This window comes from Psammomys obesus, unplaced genomic scaffold (assembly GCF_907164565.1).
Source record: "Psammomys obesus unplaced genomic scaffold, mPsaObe1.curated_primary_1811, whole genome shotgun sequence".
Classification (NCBI taxonomy): Eukaryota; Metazoa; Chordata; class Mammalia; order Rodentia; family Muridae; genus Psammomys; species Psammomys obesus.
Genome location: NW_026586589.1, coordinates 9,398,334 through 9,411,427, shown reverse-complemented (window position 1 = coordinate 9,411,427; position 13,094 = coordinate 9,398,334).

Sequence of the window (13,094 nt, the reverse complement as noted above, 5' to 3'; positions counted from 1 at the left end):
TGGACAACAGAGTAATGACTGCTGTGGAACATGGTCCCAGAAACATCCTCCACCTGCTCCTCTAGCCCATGTGACCTGGACAGGACACAACAGAGCCTACTCTCAGGGCCTTAATGGTGGCATGGATACCAGAGAAGAACTGATACAGCAGAGGACCCCCACTCCCGGCCCCAGCACAGCCTGTACATAGCAGGAAGGCCACTACAGACTGAAATAAAACTCCCACATCCCCTGACAACCCAGGTCACGGGAGGGAACTTGGCTTCCCACATGGCATCTGAAAACTAAACAAAGCTAAGGGTGAAGCATCCTCCCCAGAAAATTCCCAGGGAGAAAAAAGGCACACCTGTGTTGAAGATTCAACAAAGCTGATTGGCTGATTAGAATTTTGTAATTGTGGGGAGTAAGAATGCTGCAAATCCAGAGCCAAAAGTATAGTTCCCTTAGTAGTCATTTATTACCTACCTCTGTATCTAAGCAAACACCTCTTCAACTATCAGATAAAACTTTGTAATGTATAACAGACCATGAGTTTCCAACTCCAAAACTAAAGATTATCATTGGATAGTGTCTGAGACCCACAGAAGAGTTTTCTCTCCTTTTCTGTAACCCATCTACCTGCTGTCCCCATTGATGCATGTGACAAATCCCTGGGTCCACAGACTTCTTTTGCTTTATGACTATAAAAAAATTATATAAGCTGGGTGTGGTGGTGCACATCTCTAATCCCAGCACTCAGGAGGCAGAGGCAGGTGGATCTCTGTGAGTTCGAGGCCAGCCTGGTCTACAAAGTGAGTTCTAGGACAGCCAGGGCTATACAGAGAAATCCTGTCTTAAGAAAAGAAAAGAAGAGAAGAGAAGAGAAGAGAAGAGAAGAGAAGAGAAGAGAAGAGAAGAGAAGAGAAACAAAGGAAGACAGACAGAAAAAAGGGGAAAAAATAAATCATTTAATCACTTTCACTCCAAAGTGTAATTTAAGAGGCAATTCAAATTTATATTCCTAGGCTATGGTAGCTAAGAATAAACCATCTCTTATTCCCCTTAAGGTGAGAGCTGTGTTTTGCTTGATAACCAAGACCACAAACAACCCCTTGAAGGTTTTCCTGGATCCAAAACAGAGTCTCAGCTCTTCAGCAGTGGTGAGAACAGGAAACGGAAACTGGTCTGGTAGGGCAGGGACCCAAAGCCACAGTTCAAAGAACACCCTTGCCAGGAATGCCAGAAGATGCTTCTGGATCCTGATTCTTTGTCATCTTCTATGAGAACCTGGGTCTATAGGGAATGGAGGAAGGAAGGAGGGAAAGGGTAAGGAGAGAAGGAAGGAAGGCAGGAAGGAGGGAGAGAGGGAAGAAGAGAAGGAGGGAAAGAGGGAAGGAGGGAAAGAGGGAAGGAGAGAGTGAGAAAGTGCATTTGTATATGTGTGTATGTTAGTGTGTGTAAAGTGTATGTGCATGCATGTGTATGTATGTGTGTGTACATACATGTGCATGTGTGTGAGATAGTGTGTGCATGTGTATATGTATGTGTGTGAAAGAGTGTGTGTGCATGCTTGCCTATGTATGCGTGTTTACTTATATGTCTATGTGTGTGCTTGTGTGTGTGTGAGTGTGTGTGCACGTGTGTGTATGAGAGAGAGAGAGAGAGAGACCCTAGCCACAGGCAAGACTGAGATTGGAAGAGGAGACAGATGTATTCAAGGTCAGGACTGGGGAAATGGACTGAAGACCAACCTCAAAGAAAAGCATTCCCCAGGCTCCTAAAAGGAACTCGCTCTGAAGCTTTATAGGTTGGTTGGTGAAATACTCAAGCACTTGGCAGTCTGTTCCCTGGGTGTTACCTTTGCCCTCTGAAGGGCAGAGGCCTGTTCTAGCCTTCCCTTCTAACCCAGCTGCCCTGCTGATATTCCTTAAAGAAGGGAAGGGTACCGCAGCTTCTCCTCCTTGCAATTTGGAATTCCATGTGAAAGGAGGGAACTAGTATCATTAAGAGTTTACCCTCCTTAAGAGTTAAAATACCACGTGGGAAGATGGCTTCAGAGCAGACAAAGGGGAGGAAGATGGAGGCAGCAGGGCTGCTGGGTCCCTTAGAACTGAAGTTACAGGTGTTTGTTAGCAAGCCAGTGTGGGTGCTTCAGTCCAGACTCTGATCCTCATGATGGAGCACCTAGTGCTCTTAGCCACAGCGCAGAAAGGCTACTTCCTCCTGATAAAGATGGCTATTTCCATAGATTTTCTTCCCTTTAATTCTTTCTCATCTGTTACATCATAAGACTTCTTTTAAGGGGTATGGGATCTGAACTGCATGTTTGGCCCTACATTGGGACAAGAGTATATGGCTGTCAGAGATTCATAAGGTTACTATCTAACAAGAGATTTTTCTGATAATGAACAAAGATACATCAATGACATCTCTATCAAGGATCCATCCAAATGGGCCTCTCAATCCCTTTAAAACTTGGAGAAAGTGGGTTCCTTGAGTATAGCATAGGCTGTCTAGCTTCAAGCAGGCTTAATTCAGGAATTTAAGGGCTGGTAGCTAAGAGTCAGGCAGACTTCCTTCCACTGGGTCAGTGTCTCCAGATTCTTGTCTCACAAATCCAAAGAATGAATTTCATGAGGGCAAGTTTTTAGAAATAGGTTTATCATAGGTTCCTAGGTAAGAGGTTAAGAAATAAGAAGCAAGCCAATCTCCTATAAAGCACGAGAGAAGGTCCTGGAGATGGGGTGCCATTGAGTTGCTACTATCAAGGCTTTTCTATAACGTCTGAAAGAAAAGGGGTTGTGGGGATTGGTTGGTCCAGTTGTTCTACCTATATGGCATCCATGTGCCTCTCCATCCCAAGGTATCTGGACTGGGGTTTGGCCACACCCTCACCTACAGTTTCCAGGCAGCTGTAGAGATGGAGAAGAAAGATAACAAGAAATAAGATCAGGAACTCGAGCCCCAAAATACTTCTGGCGTTTCTGACCTCCAACCAGAACAGCCAAGGACAAGAATCAAGATCTCTGCCTTCAAAACTGCCTGACCCATTTCAGTCATCTGTTCTCATCGTTCCCTTCAGAAGCAGCAACCCTAACTGCCACGAGAAAACACAAGCAATGACTGGTCTTTGTGCTGAGCAAGGATACTGGGCATGTCAGTCAGGGCACCCCTCCAGTGGTCCTATCTAAGGGACCTTCACAGTGCTTCCATGTTTCATTTGTGTAACAGCCAGGGGAGGGGAGGAAAGGAAGCCTTTGGTCCCTGGACAGTGATGTGAGGGAGAAGGTGTAAGGAAAGCAAAGAGACAAGTGCTCTTTGAGCACAAGAAATGATTCCACTCCACCTGGAAACAGATGGATTTCAAACAAATGCTTAATATTACAAGACCTAGGACGAGAGCCAGGAAAAGGCAAAACAAAGGATATTTTTCAGTGTCTGAATCAGGAACTGGAGCTGTAGCTCAGTGACTGAGCTACTTGGTGCTCCATCATGTGGATGGAGTCTAGATTGCAGCACCCACGCTGGCTGGCTGACAAACACCTCTAACTTCAGCTCCATGGGACATAGCAGCCCTGCTGCCTCCATCTTGCTCCCCTTTGCCTGCTCTGAAGCCATCTTCCCATGTGGTTCTCTTAACTTTTTTTTTTACACAGTGTGCCATTTCCAGATAAGTCGGGATTTTTCTCCCCCCCCCCCCCCCGTGGCTTCTTCTGAAAGCACTGAGGACTTTGCCCTCTCTGTTGTCTCTTCTCTTTCCAGAATGTGTAACCTCTGGGTCTCAGATGGAGAGAACAATTGACTTGCCAGAGCTTGGGGCCCTTTGAGAGGTGTTCTATGTTCCTCTGGGAATGGCTGAAGTGGATGTTAGGTGGCAAGTGCCAAAATATGAGCAATTTTATTTCCTCTGTCCACACCAATGCAGAACTATAGGCATGTCAGTTACATCAGTTTTGAAGATTAAACCATGCTTTAAAATGCAGGTATGTGCCGTGTAGTACTTATATAAAGCAGAGACAGGACACCAAGTAAATAAATAAATAAATCTGGATTGGACACACAGGTTTTGTTCTCCAAGCCAACTTTTGTAAATGTTGTCGAGAAAAGATCAATAACTTAATAGAATTCTATTGACTTAAATCAAGGTTTGCCATCAACGCACTGAACTTTGAGATCAGATATTTTAATATCCTCTAACCATATGTACATGACTATGATGTATGATAGACATATGATGGATACATATGATCTCATTCTTTACAGCTCTCTTTGGACATACATCAGCCTCTGTGATGTAGGTTCCCTCTGATGTAGGTTCTTCAGCAAAAAAGCCCTTCTTTGCTGAAATATCTTTCTGTTTACTTCCTTCTTAACATTTTCTTCTCCTACTTACTAGTTCCCTTTCACTTTAAGTCCTTTCTTAATGTCACAAAGTATAGCCACATTAACAAATAATGATATCAACTCATTTTTTATCCAAAGTACATATGTGATATAACGTGGCAAATCAAGATTACTTGTCTATACATTGTTAAACTATAAGGCTTTTGTTTGTTACAAGGTCTCAGGCAGACTTTATCACCACTTGGATTTGTCAAGGCAAGCCATCATTGCCTTTGGTATTATGTATTGGCAACATGGATACAAAAGAGACAGAGAAATGGTCTTTTCCCTTCTTGGTGTGATTTTCCTTCACTCTGAGCGCTTCCCAGTCAAATATTCTGCTTACCACTCCATTTTCCTGGCCCAGCACTAGCATTTATCTCCTGACCCATGGCCCTCCACGTGGGTGCTTTGTCCAGACCTGCCTGCAGGACTGCATACATAGCCACTGCTTTGTACAGTAAAAAAGTACTATGTTTCCATCTACAAACTGCTACCCTTTATCCTGCCTCTTCTTCACAGCTGACTGACAAGTAGCCAAAGTAACACTGGCTTTCCAACCAAACCAAAATAAAACCCACATGGTAGATCCTTATTCTTTAGCCTGCAGAAATGCCTTAACCACACTTCTTTATGTCCCCTTAGCACCCCAGGAAGCCACATACCCAAGACATAAAGCTCTGACACACCCTCATTTTTCCCACCCAACTGCAGCACAGTTCTCAGCAAAGCCACAAAAGACAAGATGTTCTGAATGAAAAGGGAGGGTCATAAAAACACTCAGGTTGAGAGAGGATCCAAGATGGTGGCACAGATTGCACACTGTGTCTGATCAGCAAGACAGCAGTTACTGCACAGTGACTGACAGACTGAAATTCTCATCCCCAAAATACCAGAGACTGTTTCCCAGGTGAGAAGAAAACCTACAAGTGGTTCCAACCTCAGGTCACCCAGCTAATCCCCAGAAAAGTTCCTGGGTTCTTGACGTTGCCTGTCTCCTGCATCTAAGCCACAAACTTGCACGCTGTGCTCACCATCCCAAACTGAACTGTGGACCCCAAAACACCAGAGTGGGTCTCGCAGTCAAGAGAAGACCCCACGGTGAGGGAAACGAGCAGGTTTGAACTCAGGTCACCGGACTAAACCCCAGAAAAGTTCCAGGTTCCCGCCAGGGCAAGGCCTCAGCATGTAGCCACACACTTGCACACTACCCTCACCAGCCAGTGAATACGTTCTGAGTGCTGAGGCATACAGCTCCAACCTCGGGCCTCCGAATGACTGGGAGCGATGGGAGCATGCCCAGATGCAGCTCCAAAGCTTGACCTGTCTCCTTAGGGAGACTCACCAACCAAACCTCTGGACTCGCTAGTTCTCCAAGATAGCTATATACAGCAAACACAGTGTCTGAGCACAGTGTCTGGGTAGCTGCAGCTCATTAACCTCAAATCAAGAAAGCCAGTGGCTGGTCAGCTGTCCCTGGGACTTCCCCTGGTAAGAGGAGAGCCGCTGGGCTCCTGAAGAGTCCAGTTAGTCCACAGGGTCATACACCTGAGGAGAGCAGTGGCAATTCCCTGAGAACCACCCACAAGTTGGAGACCATACCCACCAATCTGAGGAAGGCTCCTTTGGGAACATCCAGCTTTCTGCCCGGGGCTCTTCCTGCATCACCACTTCGGACACCAGTGGGCACCAGAAACTACCAGACAATGCCAGAGACAACTAGATGGCTAAAAGGCCAGCATAAAGGCACAATCAACAAAAGCCAAAGCAATATGGCATCTCCAGAACCCAGTTATCCCAAGGCAAGCAACCTTGGATACTCTAACACAACTGAAATACAAGAAAATGACCTTAAACCTATGCTTATAAAGATGATAATTAAGGAAACAAATAAAATCCACAAAAACATACTGGAAGATACAGTCAAACAGATTGAAGCCGTTAGAGAGGAAATGAATAAATTACACAAAGAAATGCAAGCAAACACAAACAAACAGGTGAAGAAAATTTTTTAAAAATGGTTCAAGATCTGAAGATTGGAATGGAAACTATAAAAAAGCACAAACTGAGAAAATCCTGGAAAGAGAGAACTTAAAGAAAAAAACAGGAACTACAGAGGTAAGCATAACCAACAAAATACAAGAGATGCAGGAAAGAATCTAGGTGTATAAGATACAATAGAAGAAATTGGTGCATCTGTCAAGGAAAATGTTAAATCTAAAAAATTCCTGACACAAAACATCCAAGAAATCAAGAGCACCATAAAAACATGAAACCTAAGATTAATGGGAATAGAGGAAAGAGAACATTCCTGGCTCCAAGGCCCAGAAAATATTTTCAAGAAGATCGTAGAAGAAAATTTTCCCAACCTAAAGAAAGATATGCCTATAAGCATACAAGAGGCCTACAGAACACCAAATAATTAGACCACAAAAGAAAATATTCCTGCCTCATAATGATCAAAACACTAAATGTACAAAACAAATCAAAAATATTAAAAGCTGCAAGGGAAAAGGGCCAAGTAACATATAATGGCAAACCTATCAGAATCACACCTGACTTTTCAGCAGAGACCATAAAAGCCAGAAGGGCCTGGGCAGACATCTTGCAAACCCTAAGAAACCACAGATGCCAGGCCAAACTAGTATGCCCAGTAAAACTTTAAATGACCAAAGATGGAGAAAACAAGATATTCCACAACAGAACCAAATTTAAACAATATCTATGTACAAACCCAGTCCTATAGAAGATACTAAAAGGAAAACTCCCATTAAAAGAGGTTAACTACACACAAAATAAATAAATAAAACCCCTACAGGATAAAAATAACTTGACTACAGCAAAATCACAACTATAAAAGCACACACACTACCACAACCAACATCAAAATATAATAAATTAAGTCACTGGTCATTACTCTCTCTGAACATCAATGAACTCAACTCTCCAATAAAAAGACACAGACTAACAGAATGGATGGGTAAACAGGACCCAACATCCTGCTGCATACAAGAAACACACCTCAGCTATACACAGGCATTACCTGAGCGTAAAGGGCTGGAAGGTTTTCCAACCAAACAGACCCAAAAGCAGGCTGCAGTAGCCATTCTAATATCTAATAAAACAGACTTTCAACAAAAATTAACCAAAAGAGATGAGGGTGGACGCTTCATACTCATCTTAATTCTGATGACATCTCACTTCTGAACATCTATGCCCCAAATACCAAGGTACCCACATTTGTAAAAGAAACATTAATAAAGCTTAAACCACACATCAATCCCCACACATTAATAGTGGGAGACTTCAACACCCCACTCTCACCAAAGGACAAGTCAACAAAACAAAAACTAAACCAAGAAATAATGACACTAACAGATGTCATGAATCAAATGGACCTAAAAGACATATACAGAACTTTTCGTCTTAACACAAAAGAATATACCTTCTTCTCAGCACCTCACAGAACCTTTTCCAAAATTGACCATATAGTAGGTCACAAAGCAAGCCTGAAAAGATACAAGAAAATTGAAATAATACCTTGTATCCTCTCAGACCACCATAGACTAAAGCTAGACCACAACAACAACAGAAATAACAAAAAGCCTACACACACATAGAAACTGAACAACTCTCTACTCAATGACAACAGAATCAGAGAAGAAGTAAAGAAAGAAATTAAGGACTTCCTAAAATTCAATTAAAATGAACAACTTACCCAAACTTATGGGACACAATGACAGGAGTGCTAAGAAGAAAGGTCATAGTATTAAGTGCCTTCATAAAGAGATTAGAGACATCTCATACAAGCAACTTAATGGCACATCTGAAAACCCTAGGGAAAAAAAAGAAGCAGACACATTCAAGAGGAGTAGACAGCTGGAAATAATCAAACTCAGAGCTAAAATCAATAAATTAGAAACAAATAAAACAATTCAAAAAATCAATGAAACCAAGAACTGGTACTTTGAGTACATCAACAAGATAGACAAACCCTTAGTCAAACTAACTAAAAGGCAGAGAGACAGTATCCAAATCAACAAAATTAGAAATAAAAAGGGAGATAAACAACAGACACTGAGGACATCCAACGAATCATTAGGTCTTACTTCGAAAGCTTATACACCACACAATTCGACAGTCTAAATGAAATGTGAAATTTTCTTGATAGATTCCACTTCCCAAAGTTGAATCATGATCAGGTAAACAAAATAAATACTCCTATATCCCCAAAGGAAATAGAAGCAGTCATCAAAAGTCTCCCAACCAAAAAGAGCCCAGGGCCAGATGCTTTCAGATTAGAATTCTACCAGACCTACAAAGATGAGCTATTACCAATAGTCTTCAAACTAGTCCACAAAATAGAAACAGAAGGAACATTACCAAACTCATTCTGTGAAGCCACTGTCACCTTCATACCTAAACCACACAAAGACCCAACAAAAAAAGATAATTTCAGTCCAATTTCTCTTGTGAACATTGATGCAAAAATACTCAATATAATACCTGCAAACTGAATCCAAGAATATATCAAAGATATCATTCACATGATCATGTAGGCCTCATCTGAAAACCAGATACAATAAATCTACTAGAATAAAAAGTGGGGAAGAACCTTGAACTCATTGGCATAGGAGTCCTCAATAGAACACCAACAGCTCAGGCTCTAACATCAACAATTAATAAATGGGACCTCATGAAACTGAAAAGCTTCTGTAAAGCAAAGGACATTGTCAACAGAACAAAACAGCCTACACACTGAGAAAAGATCTCTACCAACCCTACATCTGACAAAGGCCTAATATCCAACATATATAAAGAACTCCAGAAATTAAACTCCAACAAACCAAATAATTCAATTAAAGAATGGGGTACAGAACTAAACAGAGAATGCTCAACAGAGGAATATCAAATGGCAGGGGAATATTTAAAGAAATGTTCAACATCTTTAGTCATCAAGGAAATGCAAATCAAAATGACACTGAGGTTCCATCTTACACCCATCAGAATGGCTAATGCCAAAAACTCAAGTGACAGCACATGCTGGCAAGGATGTAGAGAAAGGTGCACAATCCTGCATTGCTGCTGGGAGTGCAAACTTATACCACCACTTTGGCTATCAATCTGGCACCTTCTCAGACAATTGGGAAAAATGCTACCTCAAGACCCAGCTATACCACTCCTGTGCATATACTCAAAAGATGTTCCACTATACATTTGCTCAACTATGTTCATAGCAACTTTATTCATAATAGCCAGAATCTGTAAACAACCTAGATGTCCCTCAACTGAAGAATGGCTACAGAAATTGTGATATATTTACACAATGGAATACTACTCCACTATTATAAACAAAGGAAATCATGAAATTTTCAGGCAAATGGGCAGAACTAGAAAAGATCATCCTGAGTGAGGTAACCCAAAATCAGAAAGACATGCATGGTATATACTCACTTATAAGTGGATATTAACAATATAATACAGGATATCCATACTACAATCCACAGACCCAAAGAAGCTAAATAACAAGGAGGACTCTAGGGAAGATGCTTAATTCTCATTCAGAAGGGCAAATAGAATAGGCACTGGAAGCAGTTGAAGAGAGGGAACAGAACAGGAGCCTGCCATAGATGTCCTCTGAAAGATTCCACCCAGCAGGGGTTAAAAGCAGATGTTGAGACTCATAACCAAACTTTGGGTTCAGGGTGTCTTAGAGGAGAGTAGGGGAATAGAAGGACCCAGAAGGGACAGGAGCTCCATAAGAAGACCAACAGAGCCAACAAATCTGGGCCGAGGGTGGCCTACAGAGACTGATGCACCAACCAAGGACCATGCATGGACAGGACCCAGGCACCCTGCTCAGATGTAGCCTATAGGCAGCTCAGTCTCCATGTGGGCTCCCTAGCAAAAGAAGCAGGGGCTGTCTCTGACATGGACTCTGTTGCCAGCTCTTTGATCACTTCCCTTGGTGGGACAGCCTTACCAGGCCACAGAGGAAGAGGATGCAGGCAGTCCTGGTGAAACTTGATAGGCTGGGGTCTGATGGCAGGGGAGAAGGATTCCCCCTTTCTGAGGACTAGGGGAAGGGGAGGGGGAAGAAGGAGAAAAGGTGGGTGGGACTGGTAGAAGATGAGGAAGGGGGCTACAATAGAGATGTAAAGCAAATAAATTATTTTAAAATTTAAATTTAAATTTAAAAAAACACTTAGGTGGCAGAATTCCTCTGTCCTGTACACGTAAGCTCTTCTAAAAACTCAAGAAACTACACATAACAGACTTCAAAACCTCACTCTATCCTTTGTCCCACTCAATGACCAATGTAATCATATTATGCTATTTTGATGTGCTGTCATATGCTGCCAGCTGTCATATGTGCTACTAAGGCTTTATGTAATCCGTGTATGTGATCTGTTTGTCAGTTTATGTTCAAAAAGTTAAATAAGATTGAGAGCCGCTAGGTAATATGACTAATGCTAGTATTACCACTCCTATTTTGTAAGCTGTGTACATGTAGTATCCATGTATAGGCATTGCTATGCATGTATATAGAGTACTTTGAGGCAATTTCATTTTTAACTCTATACAAATGCCGGATGTAGTGGCATATGCCTTTAATCCCCATACTGGGGAGGCAAGTCGAGTTCAAGGCCATCCTGCTTACATTCATGAGTTCTAGGACAGCCAGGACTACATAGTGAGCGCCTGTCTCTTCCAAAACAACAAATAAATGGATAGATAGATAGATAGATAGATAGATAGATAGATAGATAGATAGATAAAATTAAAATAAAAACTATACAACCTGCTCAAAGTTATACTAGAACATGTTAAATTTTTCAATCCCATGTGTTTGATTATGTCATAAAATAGGTCCTCTTTTACAGAGGTCAAATGATTACCACATGATGCCCATACTTATGACTATTAGAAATAAAATTAGACGTAAAAGTCACTCAGTTTTTAAAAGATACAAGGGAGTTATAGATCTAACATGTATTTTAAGTGTGGTTTTGGTTTGGAGAAAAGAAAAAAAAGGTTAATGAACAGAGAAATGCTTTTGTATGAGAAAAGATTTCATGTGGTAAGGTAAAGACTGTTCCAAAATGAAAATTCGATGAGCACAAAGTTAGAAGGGTGAAGTGTGTGGTAGAGAGGTGATAAGAATAAAACATAAGAACGTGGTGATAACCGTTAGGTTCAAAGTGGGCCCCAAAAATGGCAGTGTTGCTGACAATGTCCTAAATGATAGTCCAGACTCAGCTCTGGCTGGACTCTGACTAGGTAAACAGAAAAATTGCTAACAGATAAAAATAATGTAAACTCAGAATTCCTCAAAAACCTGGTGACACAGGTTTCTGATTACCAGGAGAAGCCAATACCTCCCATAGCTGCCCCTACAGTCAACTACCTCTAGCAAAGGGACATCCGGGTCCCTATTAACTCAGACAAATGACAACAGATCAAAATCCCCAGGCTGCTCTGACTTACACTCCCTCCCACACAACCTGAGCCCCATAAAACGGCCAGGCTCTTTCACTCTTGCTATTCTTTCTGCCTCCCAAGAGAGAGCCTGGCAGTTTTGAATTCCCCAACAAACCTTCCTTTCTGCCCAGGCAGTGGTCTAGGCTAGTGGCTTCACTTGTAATAACAAAGTCAATTATAATTATGAGTTATTGAATTTTTAATATCAGAATTTATTACCTTGAGATAAAGCCAACGCCTCATTCCGTTTACACCATAAGGTTTTCTTTAGTATTGGTCTTTTCTTAGCAATGTTTACAAAGAAATAGCTTGCTCAGAAAGACAAAGACACTTTGAAATCTGTGATTAGATTTTATTTGTACGTTTTTTATGCTTTCACTTGCTACACAGCCACTTCCTTAACAATGAAAAAATTCTCTTCAAAAGAAGTGTGCCTGGGGCTGGACAGAGAGATGCTCAGCGGGAACAAGAGCTTGCTCCTCTGGCAGGGGACCTGCATTAGGTTCCGTGCTCACGCTTGCCTGAAACTCCGGCTACAGTGTATGCACATGTACACACACACAAATAAAAATAAAATAAAGCCACTACCCCCCCCCAAAAAAAAATAATACTAGCCCAAGGCATATCCTGCCAAACTGCATAGTGACCATGGACCTCATTTTAATGGATAAATATTTGGATATATTTATAAATTTGAACTATTGAATAAAGAAATGACACTAATAAATTGTCAAATTTTGCTAAAGCTTTGCTTTCAACTACATTAACAATGGAATATCCCATGTAGCTAAATATTTTTCTCATTTTTAATGCTTCTTTAATGCTTACATAAATAAATCTTTTTAAATTGCTTAAGATATTTAGTATTTTACTTGGTATGTCTCTGTGTAATAAAATTATATGCCAAACTTAGTTTGTTGTTTTGTTTGGTATTTTTTTTTCAAGACAGGGTTTCTCTGTGTAGCCCTGACTGTCCTGGAACTCACGCTAAAGACCAAGCTAAACTCAGAGATCCGCCTGCCTCTGCCTCCGCCTCCTGGGTACTGGGATTAAAGGTGTGCCTCGCCAGTCAGTCAACCTTAGTTTTAATGAAGAACATTATGGACAGTCATAAGGATGCATCCTACATAGAGAAAGCCTGTCTCAACAAACAAAAAGAAAATTATGTCCTTTCACTAATCATGGTTTTGCTATGACTGCTTACTTACCCAGAACTCCTGGCTTATGTTTAAACTAATTCAAGTATTCAC